The sequence below is a fragment of the Papio anubis genome, chromosome 4, assembly GCF_008728515.1.
Source record: "Papio anubis isolate 15944 chromosome 4, Panubis1.0, whole genome shotgun sequence".
Classification (NCBI taxonomy): domain Eukaryota; kingdom Metazoa; phylum Chordata; class Mammalia; order Primates; family Cercopithecidae; genus Papio; species Papio anubis.
The window spans coordinates 77,125,930-77,149,043 of record NC_044979.1 but is presented as its reverse complement, the minus strand read 5'-3'; the positions used below and the strand labels follow the sequence as shown (position 1 = coordinate 77,149,043).

The window sequence follows — 23,114 nt, the reverse complement described above, 5'->3', positions numbered from 1 at the left end:
GATGTGGTGCTGCTGGAAGTTCCCCTATGTATGCTGCAGGAGGGTGGTTGGCAGCGGTGGCTCTGACTCTAGTGACATTGACTGCTCTTGTAATTCCTCATCCCCACAGCCAGGTCAGCTAGACTGGACTGTTTATTGTGTGACAGTGACCAGAAAGGTTACATTCCTTGCCTGAGAGTTCTTCCAGGGTTGGTTTAGAATGGATCTGCAGGGCAGGTTTAAGGCCAAGCGGTGAGAAACAAAAATGCTGTACTTTGCCTTACCTACAAAGTCCATCATTGGGTAAACCAGCCACTCCAGGATTAGGAGTATTTGGAGACTAATCGGTCATATGCTATGCAAGATGGGTCTCTTTTTATCTCACTTATCTCATTTCAGGGGCAGGACAAGTTCCACAATGCCACACAGCATGTGTTTAGGAAGAGACTTTACTGGAAAAAGGGACGAATTATTGGGCTAAATTATTGGGAAGGTAATTGGAAGAATTATCAAGGGAAGAGACAGCAGGTCACCATTCTCCCATCATCCCACAGAGAAGTATGCTGGAGCAGGGTGCCCTGCTGGATGTGCAGTGTGGGTCTATATTCCATTAGTGGAAACTAACCCCTTGATATCGTTTTTATAGGGCACATGTGAGAAAGCAGCCTGTTGCAGGGAGAGACATGCTGCTGGAGGTTGAGGTTTACAGACTTTGTCTAGGAATGCTAGTCATCCAGCATATGGCAACCTTGAGCTTATGGGAGATTGCGTGGGGCTGGAGGGACGGGTTGGAAAGGGGGCTGGTCACTTGAGCAGCTGGTGTGAGTGCAGCCTCTCATACTGTGAGAAGGAGCCTCCCATCCCAGCTGGCCGATTGTCCTGGCAACCAAGAATGAGAATTTTGAGGTCACTTCTGGCTCTTCTGATGGATTGCCTCACAATATGGGGGAGAGGAAAAAAAAAAAAGAGGAAACAGGTGAATTCCAGCTTTCAGGCCTAAATAATTGCATATCTAAAGGAGGAGCAGGACGGGAGCAGGTAGGAATTCCAAGAAGAGAAGATGGGAGAAGTTTGAGGAAAAAACAAAGGTATTTATATTAAAAAGCAGCCACCATTTCCTTGGTTGCACAGACAAATGAGAATGTGTTGAAAACTAAACTGATAAGCCTGCCAAATTCAAATAATTTCATCAGCTATTTTCTGATAAAGTGGGTTAGAATATAAATGCCTATTAACTTGTTTAAGAGAAGAAATATTAAAATAACTGTGTTCTTTTGCCCTCACCCCACTCTCAGAATAGTAGAAGCCAGTAGTTTCAGTACTGTCACAAATTTATTTAATGGAGTTGCTGCCTGGGCATCCATTTTAGACCTAACGCAAGTTACTGGAACCCGGTAGTACCCCGTCGCATTTGACCAGGTGAAAACTTCCTCTTCCTGTGTGGTTGTTTACAATATAGCCCACGTGTTCCTCATCCCACAGCTGCTGGCCATGATAAAACCTAATGGCCCGCACCAGAGTCATGTTAATAAGTTCCCCCCTTCGTCTGTGTTTTCTTTAAACCAGACAATTCACAACCCCCTCAGGAAGCCTAATGGGCCTTAATGAAAGCCTCATCCCACATGTGCTCTCTCCTCTCTCGCTCCCCACTTGGTGGTTGAGCTCTCTGTTGCCTCCAGACTTCCTGTGGGCCTCCCGTTGGGACCCCTAACCTCTCTGGGATATGTAAGTCATACATTTCTTCTGTTTCATGCAATTTGGTTTCACCTCCTCATTGTGTCTCACATGACCATCACACTTGAACCAGGGCTCTCCTAGCGAGTGGCTATCTTGGTTTATGGCCATTCTCCACAGAGACCTCGAGACCAAATTAGAAACTACAAAAATCACAACACAGTACTTACAGTTTTAACATTAAGCTAGTAAACAATTTAGTCCATAATGCCTTAGGACTGAACCTTCAGCAAGTCACTGTAGGCTACGGGGCTGAGAACTTGCATTTAGAAATGATGTGTGGGCAAAGTTATCACAGCATATTGTTTTGAAATAACAGGATTGCAAATAACTAAAATCATTAAAAGGGTAGTCATTACATAAATTATGTTATACAATTCAATAGAATATAATGCAGCTGTAAAAAAAAAAAAAATTGAGTCTACTTTGTTATTCACTGATTCTTAATGACATCCAAAATTCATTGTTAGGTTAAAAAAAGGTGCCAAACAATGTACGGTCTATACTATCACTGGTGTAAGAAGGAATGGTAGTGGTGGGGAGTACATGTAGGCATGGTCTTCTATACACATAGAATATTTTTGGAAAGATGTGCAAGAAACAATGTTCATTGCCTTCAGGAAGGGGCACCAGGTGTCTGGGGGCAAAGGTGAGCACTATCTTGTCAAAATATATTTTGTGTCTTTTGAACCATATGAATGTATTATTTACTTTGAAAAAAATATGGTTTAAAAACAGCATATAAAGCCTTACATATTTTCTCTTTCAGACAAAGTTTCTCTGCATTTGTTCATTGTCTTTCACTAAAAATTGTTTTTTTTTTTTTTTTTGGATTCTTTGTTGAAACACAGTAGAGTGTATTTTTAAGTTTGGTGAAGAGTGTGAACTTTGGAGTCAGATAGACCTGGGTGGAGAGCTGGTTCCACCAATGAATGGCTATGGGAACTTATGTAGCCTGCCTTACCTGAATCTCAGATTTCTTGCTTACAAAATGAAGTTGGGGATACCCTTCATAGGGCTTATTGTGAGAAGTATACCAGGTAAATCTGCACAAAATTCTAGCAGAGTTTCTAAGAAACTCTAAATGCCCAAAAAGTGATAGCTATTACTACTAAGTGTAATTTAATGGTTAATTTTTCTTTTGCTATGCTGAAATATGAACATACTGAGAGGGTTTGGGGCTCAATCAGACCTATGACAATTTGGTCATTTTCATTTATCAGGTTATCAATAAAGTCTAAGGATGAGAACTGTGTGAAAACTATAGGTAGTTGTATTCTATTTTGCTGCATAATAAATTCTTCAGAACTTAGCAGTGCTGAGCAAATATTTACATTCTTTCTGAAAATTAGGAATCTGAGAATGGCTTAATTAGGTGGTTCTAGCTCAGGGTCTCTCATGAAGCTGGAGTCAAGCTGTCAGTTGGGGCTGTTGTCTCTGAAAGTTTGACTGGGGCTGGAGGATCCACATCCAAAATGGCCTGCTTGACTTGGCTGTTGGCAGGAGACCTCAGGTCTTTGCCATGTGGGCCTCTTCTTAGGCCTACTTGGGTGTTCTCACAACATGGAAGCTGGTTTCTCCCCAGTGAGTGGTCTCCCCTAAAAAAAGCAGGGGATCTTAGGCCAGGCGTGGTGGCTCATGCCTGTAATCCCAGTGTTTTGGGAGGCTGAGGCAGGTGTATTACGAGGTCAGGAGATCAAGACCATCCTGGCTAAGACGGTGAAACCCCATCTCTACTAAAAATACAAAAAATCAAGGGGATCTTTTAGGACATGGGCCAAAGTCACACAGCATCACTTCTGCCTTACTTGATTCCTTAGAAGCTGGTCACTATGTCCAGCCTGTACTCAAGAGGTAAGGAATTAGGCTCCTTCTCTTGAGGGACAAACAGCAAAGAATTTGTGGACATATTTTTTAAAATACCACAAAAGAGTATCCTTATAATTTATCGTTCAAACTTGGACACTTTTAGAAGTGAAAAATGGTGTTATTAAAAACCAAGACTGGACAGTAAGTGCAAACTGGGACCCTCCTGAGCAAAACAGGCTGTATAGTCACTGAGGTATACATCTTCAACCTCTCATGAAAGTAAGTCTCAGATCAAGAGGTGTACAAATACCTATTACAAGCAGACTCCCAGTCATACCACTTGCTCTGTAAGCTCAGTGTAGTCCTGATAACTCTGATCATTTAGGAACTCTAGTAACCACTTTGCCTGAAAGGCTCATTCCCAGGAAAAATGAGAAAGTGTTCTGACTGAAAGATCAGCTAACTTTCTAATTGTGTCAGACAAAAGAACCCTTCACTGGGGGAGGCATGCAAGATAGGGTTCTACATTTTAGGAGTCTTTTCCCAAAGTGTTAAGCTGCCAGGCTCTTCATTTCTCATACTTCGGTTCATCCAAGAGTAGAGGCATATCATTCATTTCTCTATTGAAAATGATATTATATAATCTCTTCTGAAACTCTTTAAGTGCAGATTCAGATAGCAAGTTTTGAAGCTCTGGTAGAATTATCCAGAGTACAACATCTTTCAAATGCAGCCCACCTTTCAAGTATGAGTTTATGATTAGAGTACATTGAGTGTTAAGCATCTTCTTGGGTACAGATTAACGCTAATTTAAACCGACACCTACAAATCACATTATGTATGCTGAAGTACTTTAAATTTCAGACAGCATAAAAAAAACTCAATAACTGGGTTTCCAAGCAACCAACCTTCAGTTTTAAACAATTCCATTAAAGAACTATCATTTCAAAGGAAAATGGAAGTTACAGGCTAGAGAAATTCAGATTCGTAATAACAAATTTTTTTCCTACAGAAATTTCTATGTAAAGTGTTTTCTTTAATAGTGGATAGCTATAAAATTCTCCCCCCATCCTTATTGAGGTATAACTGACAAAAATTGTATATATTTAAGATATACAATGTGATGTTTTGATAAACATATACATTATGAAATGATTCCCCCATCTAATTAACAACCTATTCCTTCACATAGTTACCTTGTTTTTTTTTGGTGGGGGGGATGAGGGGTGTGTGTAAGATCTACTTAAGATCTATCTTAGCAAGTTTCAAGTACACACTACGTTGTTATTAACTGTAACCACCATGTTGGACATTAGCTCTCTAAAACTTTCTGAGAGCTTGTACCCTGTGACCCACATTTTGCCATCACTCACCTGCCTCCCTGGGGACAACCACTATTCTACTCTGTCTCTGTGAGTTCAACATTTTTAGTTCAACTGTAAGTTCAACATTTTAGTTCTCTGTAAGTTCAACATTTTTAGATCCCACATTCTATGAGTTTGACTTTTTTAGATTTTAAATTCCCAGACCCTGACAACCTCAATTCTACTGTTTCCATGGGTTCAACTTTTTTAGATTCCATCTTATAGATTTTTTATTTAAGTGAGATCATGCAGCATTTGTCTTTCTGTGTCTGGCTTATTTCACTTAGCTTAATGTTCTCTAGGTTTATTAATGTTTTTACAAATGGCAGGATTTCCTTCTTTTTAAAGGCAGAGTAATAATTCATTATATACCACATTTTCCTTACCCATTTATCCACTGATAAATACTTAGGTTATTTCCATATCCTATTGGATTGACTATGGTGAATAATGGTGCAATGAACATGGGTGTGTAGATATCTCTTTTAGATGCTGATTTTATTTCCTTTGGATATATTCTCAGAAGTGAAATTGTTGGATTATACAATTTTTATTTTAGGTTTTATTTTTAGGTTTCTTGAGGAACTGCATACTGTTTTCCATAATGGCTGTAATAATTTACACTCCCACCAGTAGTGTACAGAATTCCCTTTTCTCTACATCCTTGCTGACATTTGAAATTTTTGACTTTTTGATAATAGCCACTCTAACAGTGTGAAGTGATGTCTCCTTATGGTTGTGATGATTAGTGGATGCTGACCACTTTTTCATATAGCTGTTGACCATTTGTATGTTTTATTTGAAAAAAAAAAGTCTATTCAGACCCTCTGCCCATTTTTATTATTTATTTATTTATTTTGCTCTTGAGTTGTATGAGTTCCTTTTATATTTTGGATATTAGCCCCTTACCACATATATAGTTTGCAAATATTTTCTCCCATTCCATGGGTTGCCTTTGCATTTTGTTGGTTGATTCTTTCACTGTGCAGAAACTTTTTACTTTGGTGTAGGCCCACTTGTTTATTTTTGCTTTCATTGCCTGTGCCTTTGCTGTGATATTCAAAAAATCATTGCCAAGTACAACATCAAGGAGGATTTCCCCTAGGTTTTCTTCTAGTAGCTTTATAATTAAGGTCTTATGTTTGAGACTTTAATGCATTTTGAATTGAGTTTTCACATATGTAAGATAAGGGGACAATTTCATTCTTTTGCATGTAGATATCCAGTTTTCTTGGCACTATATTTTCTGAAGAGATTATTCTTACCCTATTGAGTATTGTTGATGCTTTTGTCAAAGATTAGTGACTATACATGTGAGATTATTTCTGTGTTCCCTGTTCTGTTCTATTTTTCTGTGTGTCTGGTTTTATGCCAGTACCATATTGTTTTGATTGCTACAGTTTTGTGATATAATTTGAAATTAGGTAATGTGATGCCTCTAGCTTCCCCCCAACCTTTGGTGTCTTTGTAGTTACATACACACTTTAGGATTGTTTTGTTTCTATGGAAACATGTGATTGGAATTCTTATATGGATTGCATTGATCACTTTGGGTAATATGAACATTTTAACATTAATTCTTCCAATCCATGAACATAGGATATCTTTCTATTTATTTGTGTCATCTTCAATTTCTTTTGTCAATGTTGTATAGTTTTCAGTGTTCGAATCTTTCACCTCCTTGGTTAAATGTATTCCTAAGTTTAATGCTTTTTGATATTATCCAAATGGGATTATTTTCTTGACTTTTTCCCCCTAGATCATTCATTGTTAGTGTATAGAAACCACTGACAGGCTGCAATGGCTCACAGCTATATCCCAGTGCTTTGGGAGGCCAAGATGGGAGGATCACTTGAGGCCAAGAGTTCAAGACTAGCTTGGGCAATAAAGCGAGAGAGAATGAGAATGTTACCTAATTTTGTATGTTGATTTTGTATCCTGCTACTTTACTGAGATTGTATAGTTCAAACAGTTTTTTTGGTGGAGCCTTTAGGGCTTCTACATACAGGATTATATTATCTGCAAACAGACAATTTTACTTCTTCATTTCTGATTTGGATGCCTTTATTTCTTTTCCTTACCTAATTATTCTGGATAGGACTTTCATTACTATATTAAATAGAAATTCCGGAGAATTGGGTACTGTTGTCTTATTCCTGATCTTAGAGGAAAAGCTTTCAGCATTTCACCATTGAATACAATGTTTGCTGTAAACTTGTAGTATATAACATTTATTATTTTGAGGTACATTTCTTCTATACCTAATTCATCGAGAGTTTTAATCATAAAATAATAAATTTAAAAAAAATGCTTTTCCTGCATTTCTTGAGATGATCATTTGGTTTTCTTCATTCTGTTAATGTGATGTATCACATTTATAGATTTGCATATATTACAACATCTTTGTATCCTCAGGATAAATCCAACTTGAACATGCTGTATGATTCTTTTAATGTTCTGTTGAATTTGGCTTGCTAGTATTTCATTGAGGATTTTTGCATCTATATTCATTAGGGTTATTAGCCTGTAGTTTTCTTTTCTTGTAGTGTCCTTGTCTGTTTTTGATATAAAGGTAATGCTGGCCTCATAAAATAAGTTTGATTCCTTCATCTTTAATATTTTTGAAGAGTTTAAGGCAGATTGGTATTTTTTTTTTTAATGTTTAGTAGAATTGACCAATGAAGCCATTCTGTCCTGAGCTTTTTTATTGGGAGATTTTTGATTACTGATACAATCTCCTTACTCATTATAAATCTGTTCAGATTTTCTATTTCTTCATGATTCAGGTAGGTTGTATGTTTCTAGGAACTTGCTCATTTTTTTCTAGGTTATCCAATTTGTTGGCACTTAATTGTTCATAGTAGTCTCTTATGATCCTTTTTATTTCTGTGACATCAGTTGTAATGTGTCCTGTTTCATTTTTGATTTTCAGTCTTTTTCTTAACTATTGCCAATTTTGTTTATCTTTTCAAAAAACAAAGTTTTAGTTTTGATCTTTTCTATGGTTTATCTAGTCCTTATTTCATTTATTTTTGTTTTAATCTTTCCTTCTGAAAACTTTGCATATAGTTTGTTCTTTTTATGTAGTTCTTTGGAGTGTAAGGTTTATTTAAGATCTTTTTTCTTTTCATGCAGGCACTTACTGCTATTAATTTCCCTTTTATAACTGCTTTTGCTGCATTACCTAAGTTTTGATATGTTGAGTTTCCATTTTCATTTGTCTCAGATATTTTAAATTTCCATTTTGACTTCTTTTTTGATCTAGTGATTATTCAGGAATGTATTTAATTACCACATATTTTGGATCCTTTCAGTTTTTCTCCTGTTATAAATTTCTAATTTCATATAACTGTGATTTTAAAAACTACTTGATATGATATCAATCTTCTTAAATTTGGGATTTGTTTTGTGGCCTAACATTTGATCTGTCCTGGAGAATGTTCTGTGTATGCCTGAGAAGGATGTGTACCCTGCTACTTTGGGATAGAATGTTCTGTACATGTCTGTTAAGTCTGGCTGGTGTAAAATGAACTTTAAGTCCAGTGCTCCAATGCTTTTATGTTATCTTTTCTGTTAGGATGATCTGTCCATTGTTGAAAGTAGGGTATTGAAGTCCCCTACTATTATTGAATTGTTATGTATATTTCCCCTGGGATCTGTTAATATTTGTTTCATATATTTAGGTGCTCTGACATTATGTGCATATATATTTATAGTTATGTCCTTTTGATGAACTGACACCTTTATCATTATGCAATGACTTTTTTTGTCTCTTATGACAGTTTTTGACTTAGTCTATTTTGTCTGATGTTAAGTGTAACCACTTTGCTCTCTTTTGGTTAATATTAGCATGGAATATCTTTTTCTATACCTCCACTTTCAGACTATATATGACCTTAAAGCTAAAGTGAGTCTGTTGAGAGCAGCATATAATTGTTTTTTTTTTTTTAATCTATTAAGCTGCTCTATGTCTTTTGGAGAATTTATTTACATTTAAAGTAATTATTTATAGGTAGGGACTTACTATTGCCATTATGTTAAATGTTTCTGACTCTGCTGTAGTTCCTTTGTTTCTCTCTTATTCCTTTCGTTGTGATTTCATGATTTTTTATATTGGTATGCTTTGGTTATTTCTCTTTATCTCTTGTGTATCTACTATAGGATTCTGCCTTGTGGTTACCATGGGTTTTACATGAAACATCTTATAGTGTAACAGTCTATTTAAAGATCATAAAACTTAAATAGCACACAAGAGGTCTCAACCTTTACTTCTTTACACTCCATATTTTATGTGTTTGCTATCTCAACTTACATTGTTGTATATTATGTATTTGTTAACAAAATTTTATAGCTACAATTATTTTTAAATCTTTTGTCTTTTAACTTACTAGAGTTTAAAAGTGATTTACACAAGATCGTTACAGTATTAAAGAATTCCGAATTTGACTATACATTTACCTTACCAGTGAATTTTATATTTTTATGTGCTTATGTTACAAACTAGCATTCTTTCACTTCATTGGCTTGAAAAATTCTCCTTAGCATTTCTTATAAGGCAGGTCTAGGAATGAACTTGCTGAGCTTTTTTTTTTTTTTTTTAATCTGAGAAAGTATCTCTCCTTTATTTCTGAACAAGTTTGCCAGTTAAAATATTCTCCATTAGCAAATTTTTTTCTTTAATAGTTTTGAATGTATCTTCCCATTCTCTCCTGATCTGCAAGATAAATCTGCTGATAACCTTTGAGGTTCCATCATATGTGGAAAGTCACTTCTTTCTTGCTGCTTTCAAAATTCTCTGAGTTTTGACAATTTGATTATAATGTGTCATGGTGAAGTCTTCATTAGGTAAAGCCTATTTGGGAACTTCTGAGCTTCATGGACTTTGGACATTTATTTATCTTCCAAGATTTGGGAAGTTTGCAATCATTAATTCTTTGAATAAGTATCTTTCTCTTTCTCTGTCTTCTCCTTCTAAAACTCCTATAAGGTGTATATTTGTTCACTTAATGGTGGCCCATGAGTCCTGCAGGGTTTGTTTACTCTTTTTCATTCTTCTTTTTCTTTGTTCTCCTCAGAGTGAATAATTTCAAAAGCCTTGTCTTTGAGTTCACCAGTTCTTTCTCCTGATTGATCTCATCTGCTGTTGAAGTTCTCTATTGTATTTTTTTTTTCATTTTATTACTTGTATTCTTCAGCTCCAGGATTTCTATTTGGCTCATCTATGATTTCTCTTTGTTGAACTTTCTATTTTATGTCTTATTTTTCTGATTTTGTTGACGTGTCTGCGTTATCTTGTATCTCAATGAGCTACCTTAAAATAATTATTTTTAATCCATTTTCAGACAATTCCTAGATCTCTATTTTGAGGTGGTTAGTAACTGGACAATTATTTTGTTCCTTTGGTGTTGTCACGTTTCTTTGCTTTTTCATGTTTCTTGTGGCCTTCCAGAGATGTCTGCACATTTGAGGGAGCAGTAAATGTTTCCAGATTTTATGGACTGGCTTCAGTGGAGAAAGCCTTTCACTTGCAGGTATGTGTTAGGGTGCTGGCTGGCAGGGTGCAGTGGTGCAGTCTCCATGTAGCTCTGTCAACTGAGGTCACCATCTGTGAAGACTGTGGGAAACCTTCGTGGCCTAGGCTGTGGGAGTCTGCAGTGGCAGCAAGGGTTATTGGGGAGCTTTGTCTGATACTCAAGTTTTGGCATAATTTGGCCCAATGTTATCCTATAGAAAAATAATATGAGCAACATATGCAACTTAAAATTTTCTAGTGTGCACATTAAAGTAGAAAGGCACAGATGAAGTTAATTCTAGTAACGTACTTTATTGAAAATATCTTGTAATGTGTAATCAATATAAAAACGTGATATTTTACTTTTTAAAATTAAGTGTCCAAAATCTGGTATGTATTTTACATTTACAGAAAATTTCTCTTTAGCCACATTTCAAGTGCTGAATAGCCACATGTAGCTAATGGCTACTGTATTAGAAAGCACAAACAAGGCCGGGCGCAGTGGTTCACTCCTGTAATCCCAGCACTTTGGGAGGCCGAGTCGGGCGGATCACAAGGTCAGGAGATCGTGACCATCCTGGCTAACACAGTGAAACCCTGTCTCTACTAAAAATACAAAAAATTAGCCAGGCGTGGTGATGGACGCCTGTAGTCCCAGCTACTTGGGAGGCTGAGGCAGGAGAATGGCGTGAACCCGGGAGGCGGAGCTTGCAGTGCGTTGTGATTGCACCACTGCACTCCAGCCTGGGTGACAGAGCGAGACTCCATCTCCAAACAAACAAACAAAAAAACCCACAAACTAGTCCCACTCTATTGTGATAACCTTAAATTTCTGTCAACCACATCTCTAATTCTTCCCTGAAAACACACTGCTATAGTCTGAATGTTTGTGTCCTCCCCAAATTTATACGGTAAAATCCTAATGTCCTAATGTCCAAGGTGATGATAGGCGGTGAGCCCTTTAGGAGGTGTTAGATAATGAAGGCTCCACCCTCGTGACAGGTATTAGTACGCTTGTAAGAGATACTCCAGAGAGCTAGCTAGCCCCTTTTACCACGTAAGGACACAGCAAGAAAGGTGTCAGCTATGTGCCAGGAAATGGGCTCTTACCAGACACTGTATCTGCTGGTGCCTTGATCTTGGACCAGCATCTAGAACAATGAGAAATAAATTGCTGTTGTTTATAAGCCTTGTGATTTATATTTTGTTATAGAAACTTGAAAAAACTAAGACACTCCAAGATTATCTGCCTCATATTTTCATAGGCAGTGTTCCCTTTTCTTGGAAACTCCTTCCTTTGTCTCAGTCCTTTAAATCTTGCCTACCTTCTAGTATTATCAAAAATGTAAGACAAAACTTTTCCACTCAGATGAAATACATTTATTCACTTATCTTCTGCTGCCACAGATCATTATAATTTACACATACATTTTATTCCTTTTTATTACTATCTCAAGAGAAAGTATTGAGGCTTATTTTTGTTTTTCTTCTCAGGCCTAACATATTCCCTTGTATATAGTGATTACTCAATAAACATTTGTTGTTTTAAAGTGGATTTTGCTGAATTCACTGCAAAGGAAAGGCAACTATCTATTGAAAAGCAATTGATAGTAAGTAAAACATCTGCCAAACCAATATGTTTTCTACCTACAAGAAAACCAGAGAGCTGTCTTTGTTACTCTATAGCCTAAACAACAGTTAATTATATGGAAATTGTTCACATTGTGTGGTAATTAGAGTTATCATCTTTAAGTTGATGATTATATTTTATTTAGCTATTATTACCTTAAGACTATGCACAACTCTCCCTCTCCATTTTGTATATTGTCTACTAAGCTAGAATATTGTCATTTATTAGAAAACCATCATTTAATCTATTATAAGGCACTGAAGATGGTTGAAAGGGATGGAAAGAAATGGGACCTGCTTTGAAAAAAAGTTTATGAAGTGATCAAATCTCCCTGAGTCCCATTCTATCTAAAAAGAGAATTCCAGCTGTTCTAGAAAAAAATAGTGAAGTAGCACTAGAGCACTAGTGTAAGAGCTAAAGAGGAAAGAAACATGAAAAGCAGCTCAACCATTAAAGACAGGTTCATTTTGGAGAATAAACCTGAAAGGGGCTTCGGACCGATTTTGGTCAGGAGACTTCTCTCTTACAGACTAAGAGTATTTAATTCAGGGTGAGAGAACTTATCACAGGCTTGGAATGTTTCTGTGTGGGGGAGAAGTTTATTTGCAGGGTTGGAATGTCTCTGGTTGGAGGTAGGGTTATCTTGGGGCTGGCATGACTCTGATCGGGGAAGGGTTTATCTTATGGTTGGAATGTTTCTGGTCAGAAGTGTCATTTGTGGTTTATGGTCATGCTGACCTTAGCCATTAGGCTGATGCCCTTTGGATTTAGGTGGTTTTTGATCAAGGTGAACTTTAAAATGGCGATGCTTGTCCAAGATGGCAATCTTCCTGCTCTGTCAATCCAGACTCTATAGTTATAAAAAGGATGAGGGGTGGCGTGTTCTTTCTGGCTACTTCCTGTTGACGAGGGGATGGAGAGTTTTTTGGTCTCAGATTGACTGCAGGATGTAGATGTTTTGGGGTAATTGTGAAATGGCCATGATCCTGTCGGTTAAAAATCTTTGAAAAAGGGTAATTAGGCAGCCTAAGAACATTAGGCCTAGACGTATCATTAGGAGAGGGCCCAGAGGTGGGATGACCCATGCTATGATTTTGTTCTCAAACCAATAATCTATTTGGTTGTTTTGTTATACCCTTAGCTTTTTAGCCCTTTAAGTTTTTCAGCAGTGGTACTAGGCCTGATTGATTGATACAGAAACAACATTCTTCACCCAATGAGAGGCAGAGGCCTCTTTTTCAATGGTTATAGGATCTAGTCCCCACCTGTTTTGGAGGACCGTACCAGAGTCGAGTAGTCTAGTTAGTCTTGGACTCTTAGAAGGCTTCAGGCTATATCTTCTAAAGAAGCCTGTAGTTCTGTTGAAAGAGCCTTAAAGTATGTTAAGGAGATGACTAATCTGCCTGTTCCCATCCAAGTCCAGAGGTTATACCCAAGGCAGCCATTAAGGGAAGGATGTGGATGGCCCTTCTTTTCCTAACATATTGAATGGATGGGATGGGCAAAGGTTAATTGGGGGAACTAGTCTAGTGTGGGGGAGATAGATAAACTAAGGTACAGGTTCCAGTCCAGTTGGTGGGGAGACAAAGATATGTGTTGGTGCCACACAAAAAGAACAAACCTTTGTCTTAAATATAGGCAGAGATATGGAAAGAGAATAAGTGAATTAAAGATGGAGTGTTTTTTCTTTCCTGTGGTTCATTACTCCAGATGGACAAAGAGGAGGCCAGAGAGACACTTATTGTAGTAGAAATATAGGAAGAGTTATTTTTTACACATTTAGTGCGATCGATATTGTACCATTGACATTAAGCCATGGAAAAAGATGGGCACCAGGGACAGCACAAGTTAGGCTGGAGGCATTGCTTAAGGGAGAGGCCATAAAACAAGTCAAATGCAGAAATGTTCCGTTTGCTTCAGGTGATACTTGGTAGTCAAATCAGTTAGCTTGATGGTCACAGAGGTGTTTAATAATGATGGTGCGGTTGCGTTGGTTAGGTGTTAAGGATCTTACAGGGAGATTTCCCTCAGAGGCTGAAAAGCAAAGTTAAGCTTCTTGTAAAAGGGGTTATATTTAGTTATAGGGACTTCAATGGGAGGGCCTTGGGGCTTGAAGCATTGTAGGGAGTTGTAATAGGTTTGAAATAATTTGTTAGCCTGACTGGCCCTGGAAGTGGGATAATTACTGACCAGGGTGTCAGCTCTTTCAGAAAAGGAAGCTCTTTGGAGTTTATAAATTAGGGTTATGCTTCCTCTTAAAAGGTCATAAAGGGGTACAGGAAGGGCTGTGTAAGCTGAGGAAGACAGTGATAAGCACATCCAGGATTCCAGAGCAAAGGAGGAGTTAGCTTGCAGCAAGAGATTGTGTACGGTTTCTAGAGCATTCTAGCTTGAGAGCAATGAGGATTGGTTGCATTGGTAAGGTTCATATACTCAGGGAATTTATATTTAAAAAAAAAAAAAAAGCAAAAAGAGAAAAAGGTTATTTGGATAGGAGTAAAGTCCTAGAAAGTTCCTTGAAGCCATAGGTCCCATAGAACAGTAAGGAGCTGATCAGGATGTATAATGGGAGTTTCATAAGGGTACTACTGAAGGTCTGTAACAAGGTTGGTTAAGAAGTGATGAAAGTTTGGGAGAGAAAGAGACATAAGTGGCTTATGTGGATTTCTCTTCCTTTTCTTCCAGGATTCAAGTGAGGCAAAGGGAAGTGGGTCTTACAGAGACACAAGAGAAGGCTGAAGGGGTTTTAGATTTGATTGTTTGGGTATGTGGGGAAGGGAAATCTGTTTTCTTGAGAGAAATATAATGAATTCAGTTGGGGAGTCCCTGGAGTTTTGCTGCCATGGGCGTCATAAGGATGATTTGGTAAAGTCCCTTCCATTTAAGTGTGAGGGGGAATTGGGGGTAGGACTGGGATCTTTTATCAGAACCCAATCTCCTGACTGTAGGAAGGGATTAGAGGAGTTGGCAATGGATTGTGGCAGGTATTTGTCAGCATATTCCCAAATGAAATGGTGGATGGTATGTAGAAGAGGGGAAATGAGAAGATTTGGTAGAATTGGCGCTTGACCCTGAGGTGGAACAAAGGGGGCAAGTGGTCTTCCATACATGAGTTCAAAGGGGCTGAGCATTACGGGTTTACCTGGGAGTGCCCCAATTTTTAAGAGGGCCAAAGGTAAAAGTGTAACCCACTCTTTATGTGTTTGGAGTACGTGGTGAGGGTGTTTTTTAGAATGCCATTCATTTTTTCAATCTTTCCTGAAGATTTGAGGTTGACAGGGGATGTGTAGCTTCCAGGTGATTTGTAGAGTTTGTGCAAGTGTTTGAGTAATTTGAGAGATGAATTCAGGACCATTGTTGAATTGAAAAGAAAGAGGCACCCTGAACCTGGGTATGCTTTCTGCTATTAATTTTGAGGTGACAGTAGAAGCCTGTTTTTGGTCATGAGAAAAGCCTTGACCCATCCTGAAAAGGTATTGAGCAGAATTAGAGGAAATTGAACCTTTTTAACTGGGGGCATATGGGTAAAATCAATTTGCCAATCCTGTCCTGGAAGGTGTCCCTGGCTTGATGGGTTAGGAAAGAAGGGGGTCTGGTGTGGGAGTGGGGTGAAGCTTTTTGGCAAATAGAACATTGATGGGGAATGGCTTTCAGTTGTTCCTGTATGGGAACTTAAGAAATGTTGTAGAGGGGAACGGCTAGTCTGGAAGAGGTTGTGAATGTCCCATAAAAAGGTTGTTTTTTTCAAGGTCAGGTAGGACTAATTTGTTTTGTATGAACCAGTATGGGGGTTTGAATTGTGCTCCCATCATGACTAGTTGTTGTATTTGGTGTTCTGGATAAAAGGGGGGGATATGTTGTATGAGGGGAAATAGGTACTGGGGCATTGGATAATGGGTTGAGGTGTATTTTGCCCGATAGTCAGCGTCATGGTTTCCTACCAAAATGTGGCTTTTATCTGATTGATGTCCTCTGCAATGGGTAACTGCAACCTTTTCTGGAAGTAAAGCTGCTTTTAGTGAATAATAGATTAGTTTTTCATTAATGATAGGAGTTCCCTTAGCCGTGAGATAGACTTGCTCACTCCAAATTTAGGCACTGGAATGGGTGATGTTATAGGCACATTTAGAACTGGTGTATCTATTAACTTGTGTGTTTTTTGCTAGGGTTAGTGCTCTTATTAGGGCAACTAATTCTGCTTGTTGGGAGGATGTGCCCAAAGGCAAGGGGGCAGGCTCTATGACTTTTCTAGGTGGGAGAGAGTGAGTATCATCATGATATCCCTCAATGACGGCAAATCCTGCTTGGATGGGAGGGTTTTTTTTGATGCGCTGCCATCTGGGGCTCCCTTTATGTGAGTAGAAGTAAGGTGGTGAAACATGATGAAAGAACTTTCAATTAAATCAGAGCTTGAGTGTTGGTTGGGGTCCAAAATTGGTGTTGAAGGCAAAAGAGTGGTGGGATTGGTGGGGAGCATCTAATGAAGAGAGATAGAATTGTTGAAGGAGAGTTGAATGTAAGGCTTGCATGTGAGAGAATGAGATGGAGGTGAGTGCCTTATGGCTGAGCATATTTTGCAGACTATGAGAAGAAAATACCTGAAGGTGTTCATAGAATGTGAGTTTTTGTGCCTCAGGGATAATCAGAGAGGCTGTGGCCAAAATTTTTAAGCAAAGGGGCCAGCTTTTGTAAATGGAGTCTAAAATTTTAAGCAAAGGGGCCAGCTTTTGTAAATGGAGTTTTGAAAAATATGCCACAATTTGGAGGGAATCTCCCATGGGTTGGGCTAAGAGTCCAAGGGCCTGATTATGAGAACTAGGTAAATATAGAATAAAGGGTCTCAGGGAGTTGGAAGGCCTAAAGCAGGAGCCGGTAATAAGGCATGTTTTAGGTGAGAGGAAGCACGATAAAGGTCTGGAGTGGGAACAAGTGTTTGGTTAAGATTTCCTTTTGTGTGGTCATAATGAGGTTTAGCGATAATGGCAAAATTTGCTATCCATAATCGGAAATATCTCGCTAATCCAAGGAAAGAAAGTAGGTCCCTTTTTGTTTTAGGAAAAAGCATTTGTTGAGCACCTTGCTTTCGTGCTGGTGGAATTTCTCAAGTATTTAGAGTTACAATTAATCCTAGGTATGAGACTTTTGAAGAGGTTAATCGGGCCTTCCTTTTGGATATCTGTTACCCACATTCAGCGAAAAAGTGTAAAAGCCTGGTGGTATGTTGAATACAATGTGGCAGTGTTTTGTATGGGGTTTCTTGTATGGCCTTCATGACAACAACAGAAATGGATGAATGTTATGATGGGCATTGATATTTGGCTAATATTGATAGGCTCACCCTAGTATCCAAAAGAAATAATCTTATCAGATACCGTCCCAATTACCCTGGGTTCCATGGACTAACTGGATGTGGGGACAAAGGATCCTGGGCACCCTCAGTCTTCCATTGTTAGTGCCAGCAGTGAAGAGATTTCTTCCTGTGATGGTCAGGAGGCCTCATTATGGGCCACACCAAATAGGGAGGGTATCCCCATTGAGAGCAGTCCATTTTCTAGTGTCCCTAAAGACCACAAGTTGAACATGGCTTGGCAAGGGGCCAGGACAAGACTTTGCCCAGTGTCCAAGGTTGCCACATTGGAAACAGACTTCTGGAGAGGTGAGGAAGTTTCCCTTTGGGTTATTGGGAGGCTTTTGTGTAACTGATTTTTGGACAGCAGAGGCGAGCATCTGGTATTTTGGACAGAGATATTTGTCTTTTTGAATTTTTTGTTCCTCATCTCAAAGACACAGATGGCTGCATTTAGGAGGTCCTGCTGAGATGTCTGGGGACCCTTCTCTAATTTTTGTAAATTTTTTTCCGGATATCTGGGGCAGGCTGGGAAATAAATTGGAGGTGGAGAAAAGTTTGCCTTTCTCTAGATTCTGGGTCCAGATTGGTATATTTTAGCATAGCTTCAGTGAGGCGTGATAAGAAAAGGGCAGGATTCTCCTTGGGCTCCTGTGTACTTCCTCCAAGTTTCTCATAATTAACTGCCTTTGGGCATTTTTGTCCATGCCCACGAGGAGATAGGTAATCATGTGGTCTCTTCGCATGATGCCATTGTCTCTCTGTTGGTAAGTCCAATCTAGGTCTCTATGGGAGACTGCATCATTGGCCACTGGATTTTGTATAGGGGCTTGGTTATGGAGTTCATCTCTGTGGACTTCAGCTGAATGCCAGATGTGTTCTTTTTCACCAGGAGCGAGGGTGGAGGTTAAAATTTTACAAACATCAGGCCAAGTTAAATTAAAGGTTTGGGTTATGTGTAGGAATTTCCTGTGATAATGAGAGGGATTTTCAGAGAAAGATCCCAGATACTGTTTGATCTGCAACAAATCAGATATGGAGAATGGGACATGAATACAAGCAATGCCTTCAACCCCAGCCACTTCCTGGAGAGGGAGAATGGCAGAGGTGGTTTGACTGGTTGGAGTAGTTTGTGAACGGGTAACAGGTGGAGAAGGAGGAGGAGCAGGATTTGGGCTGAAGGCTTGGGGTCAGGAGGGGCCACTGGGGTGGAGGGTTCAAATGGGTGAGGAGTGAATGCAGGGGCATGAGAAATATGGAGGGGGTTCATCTTCAGGGTCAAAAGGGGTTTTGGAGGAAGGGGTTACAGGGGAAGGAATTTGGAGGAAGAGACCCAGGGAGGGTTTTCATTAAGAAGGATTTCATAAGGAGTGCAAGCTTGACATAGGGAGGGTCAGGAGCTAAGGTAGGAGAAAGTCAGAACATAGAGAACCTCTTGCCAATCACTGTTCCTGGTTATAAAGTTGTCAAGGTCCTTGAGAATTTGAAAGTCAAAGGTTCAATTTTTGGGCCGTCGGCTGTCGTTATCTAATTTGTATTGGTTCCTCCTATCCATGAGCATGGAATGTTCTTCCATTTGTTTGTGTCCTCTTTTAGTTCATGGAGCAGTGGTTTGTAGCTCTCCTTGAAGAGTTCCTTCACATCCCTTGTAAGTTGGATTCCTAGGTATTTTATTCTCTTTGAAGCAATTGTGAATGGGAGTTCATTCATGATTTGGCTCTCTGTTTGTCTGTTATTGGTGTATAAGAATGCTTGTGATTTTTGCATATTGATTTTGTATCCTGAGACTTTGCTGAAGTTGCTTATCAGCTTAAGAAGATTTTGGGCTGAGACAATGGGGTTTTCTGCAACATACAATCATGTCATCTGCAAACAGGGACACAATTTGATTCTCTTTTCCTGATTGAATACCTTTATTTCTTTTCTCCTGTCTGATTGCTCTGGCCAGAACTTCCAACACTGTGTTGAATAGGAGTGGTGAGAGAGGCAATCCCTGCCTGCCAGTTTTCAAAGGGAATGCTCTAGTTTTGCCCATTCTAGGTGATGGCTGTGGGTCATCCAAATAGCCTACCATTTTGGATACATTCCATCACTACCAGCCCTAGTTCTTCAGAGATTTTATACGAAGGGCTGTTGGAATTTTGTCAAAGGCCTTTTCTGCATCTATTGAGATAATCATGGTTTTGTCTTTGTCTTCATTTATAATGCTTTTGATTACATTTATTGATTTTCAGAGTGTTGAACCAGCCTTGTATCCCAGATGAAGCCCACTTGATCATGGTGGGATAAGCTTTTGATGTGCTGGATTCAGTTTGCCAGTATTTTATTGAGGATTTTTCATTGATGTTCATCATTGTGAAATGGCCATACTGCCCAAGGTGTAATTTATAGATTCAATGCCATCCCATTAAGTTACCAATGAATCTCTTCACAGAATTGGAAAAAACTACTTTAAAGTTCATATGGAACCAAAAAAGAGCCTGCATTGCCAAGACAATCCTAAGTCTTTCAATCTACTCATCTGACAAAGGGCTAATATCCAGAACCTACAAAGAACTCAAACAAATTTACAAGAAAAAAACAACCCCATCAAAAAGTGGGCAAAGGATATGAACAGACACTTCTCAAAAGAAGACATTTATGCAGCCAACAGACATAGGAAAAAATGCTCATCATCACTGGCCATCAGAGAAATGCAAATCAAAACCACAATGAGATACCATCTCACACCAGGTAGGATGGCGATCATTAAAAAGTCAGGAAACAACAGATGCTGCAGAGGATGTGGAGAAATAGGAACACTTTTACACTGTTGGTGGGACTGTAAACTAGTTCAACCATTGTGGAAGACAGTGTGGCAATTCCTCAAGGATCTAGAACTAGAAATACCATTTGACCCAGCCATCCCATTACTGGGTATACACCCAAAGGATTATAAATCATGCTGCTATAAAGACACATGCACACGTATGTTATTGCGGGACTATTCACAATAGCAAAGACTTGGAACCAACCCAAATGTCCATCAATGACAGACTGGATTAAGAAAATGTGGCACATCTATACCATGGAATACTATGCAGCCATAAAAAAGGATGAGTTTGTGTCCTTTGTAGGGACATGGATGCAGCTAGAAACCATCATTCTCAGCAAACTATCACAAGAGCAGAAAACCAAACACCACATGTTCTCACTCATAGGTGGGAATTGAACAATGAGAACACTTGGACACAGGAAGGGGAACATCACACACCAGGACCTGTCATGGGGTGGGGGGAGGGATAGCATTAGGAGATATACCTAATGTAAGTGACAAATTAATGGGTGCAGCACACCAACATGGCACATGTATACATATGTAACAAACCTGCACGTTGTACACATGTACCCCAGAACTTAAAGTATACTTAAAAAAAAATAAAATAAAATTTGTATTGGGACCAGGCAGTGTTGCAAGAAAAGGCTAAATGCTTTGGCTTTATGCTTCCCTGTAAGGCAAGTTTGGGGAGTTTATGAAGGAGACAGCCCAGTGTAGAGGATGTAGGAATGTGGGATTGTTTGGCACCCATGTGAACTGGTGAGAAGAGGCCGATGATGTCTGTTTTGGTTCTAGGCATCCCCAGACAAAAGACAGAGACCCAGAATCCTCTTTCTAAAGAGGATGGTCAAGCTGAGAAGAAACTAGGCATCCCCAAGATGTCTTCTAGCTTAGTCACACTGGTCCTTTGAGCCGGGACAGCAGACCTGAGTTTCCCAGGTACCATGAGAAAGCCAGGGGAGAGCAGCCCTTACTAGTCAGCTGGATTAGTGTGTGATGTTGGATGTTCTGGTTGGAATCAGCAAAGGGCCTCTTGGAGTGGAGCTGTGCGTGTGTGTGGGAGAGGGAGGGAGAGAGGGAAAAAGGGAAAGACAGAGGGAGAGAAGAGAGAACGAAATACTTGTTGCAGGTGGTTGGAGATGGATTCCTGAGACCTGAGGGTTTTGAGGGCTCACTGGAGAGTAGCCGCAGCCCGAGCCTTGCAGTCCCCTTCAGGTTAGTTGTCCTTCTCATGCAAATGGCTTGAAAAGTGAAGTGAGAGACAAGACAGGGTGGGCGGCCAGAGACTCTCAGGATCCAGCAGGATGAGCAGCTGCTGTCCATTGTTTCCTGGGTTGCAAGAGAACCTCTACTTCTGACACCCATCATGGGTTTTGGCATGAAATGTAAGAGTTAAAGAGGAAAGAAATACAGTCTAAGAGTATTTCAGGGTTCAGGGTGAAAGAACTTACCACAGGCTTGGAATGTTTCTGTGTGGGGGAGAAGTTTATTGCAGGGTTGGAATGTCTCTGGTTGGAGGGGAGGTTATCTTGGGGCTGGCATGTCTCTGGTTCGGGAGGGGTTTATCTTATGGTTGGAATGTTTGTGGTCAGAGATGTCATTTGTGGCTTATGGTCATGCTGACCTTAGCCATTAGGCTGATGCCCTTGGATTTAGGCAGTTTTGGATCAAGGTGAACTTTAAAATGGCAGTGCTTGTCCAAGATGGCGATGCTCCTGCTCTGTCAACTAGACTTTCTCCTGCTGAGTTCTATCTTTTGCCCTCTGCTTGTTTCTGTCTTATGTGAGGCTACAAAAAGCACCAATCTGCCTGCCATGTAGGCATCCCAGAGCTGAGGACCTAAGTTCCTTCCCCAGCCAAATAATATGACAAATGACCTTATGCCAAAGAACTATTTACTAATAGTCTCTAAATTATTACTTTTCACAGGTATTTTCACTGTACTTATTTTGACAACAGAAATGAACCACTTGTGGATCTCTGACCTACCCTGAGTCACATCCTTTAAACTCTTCTATTGCATTGCAGGAGAGATCTTTTCTTTTACCCTTCTAGGTTCTGTGGCTGGGGCCCTGTAAACTAAATTGACAAAAGATCATGCCTCAGCCTCCTGAGTAGCTAGGATTATAAGCGTGTGTCACCATACTTGGCAAATTTTTGTATTTTCAGTAGAGACAAGGTTTTTACCATGTTGCCCAGGCTGGTCTCGAACTCCTGGACTCAAGTGTTCTGTCCCCTTTGGCCTCCCAAAGTGCTTGGATTAAAGGTGTGAGCCACTGTGCCTGACCCAATTTGCTTTTCTTATAAGCAAAATGGTTACATCAAGCCTGCATGATATTCCCAGAAGCAAAAGTATGGACACCAAGGGTTAAAACATGAAAGAATTTTATAAAGTCAAGATATTACTATTGCAATAAAGATCATCATAAAATATAGAACTATAATAAAATACCAGGAAATTTTTAGCTCATTTTCCCTTTAGCACTAAGCATATTTTTAACCTTTTCCAAACATATCAGTCATGTTCCTATTTTTGAAGAACTCCGAGGGGCAGATGTGTAATTACAGTGATATTCTGAGTAGTCCTTCATGCGTAAACAACAGCTTCAACAACCAGAATCTTATAATTAACGACAAGTCCTCAGCCACAACTCACAGAAAAGTGGGATTAGGACCAAGTAAAGCACCAAAGGATCAGATCTTCATTGAAAAAGTAAAAAAGCAACACCCACATGTATCTTTATTTCTATTGGTACATTCATTTCTGAATTTTCCATTCACATATTGTACTGAACACTCCCAACACAAAGTTGACATAGGTAAAGGAGAGAAAGTCACAAGGGAGAGAGCCCTCTTACAAATTAAGACATATCTAGTCATTGGGAAGGGAGTCCTTCCTCCACTCCATTCCCACCACCATC

General features: G+C 39.3%; 1 long non-coding RNA gene across 1 annotated transcript in view; it reads left to right on the top strand.

Moving 5' to 3' along the window:
- Positions 1–931: 931 nt before the first annotated feature.
- LOC103883060 overlaps positions 932–23,114 on the top strand; it is a 35,704-nt gene continuing 13,521 nt past the window's right edge. The window contains exon 1 of the long non-coding RNA XR_004183220.1: positions 932–1,067. This is a non-coding gene — a long non-coding RNA (uncharacterized LOC103883060). The remainder of the gene's footprint in view (positions 1,068–23,114) is intronic.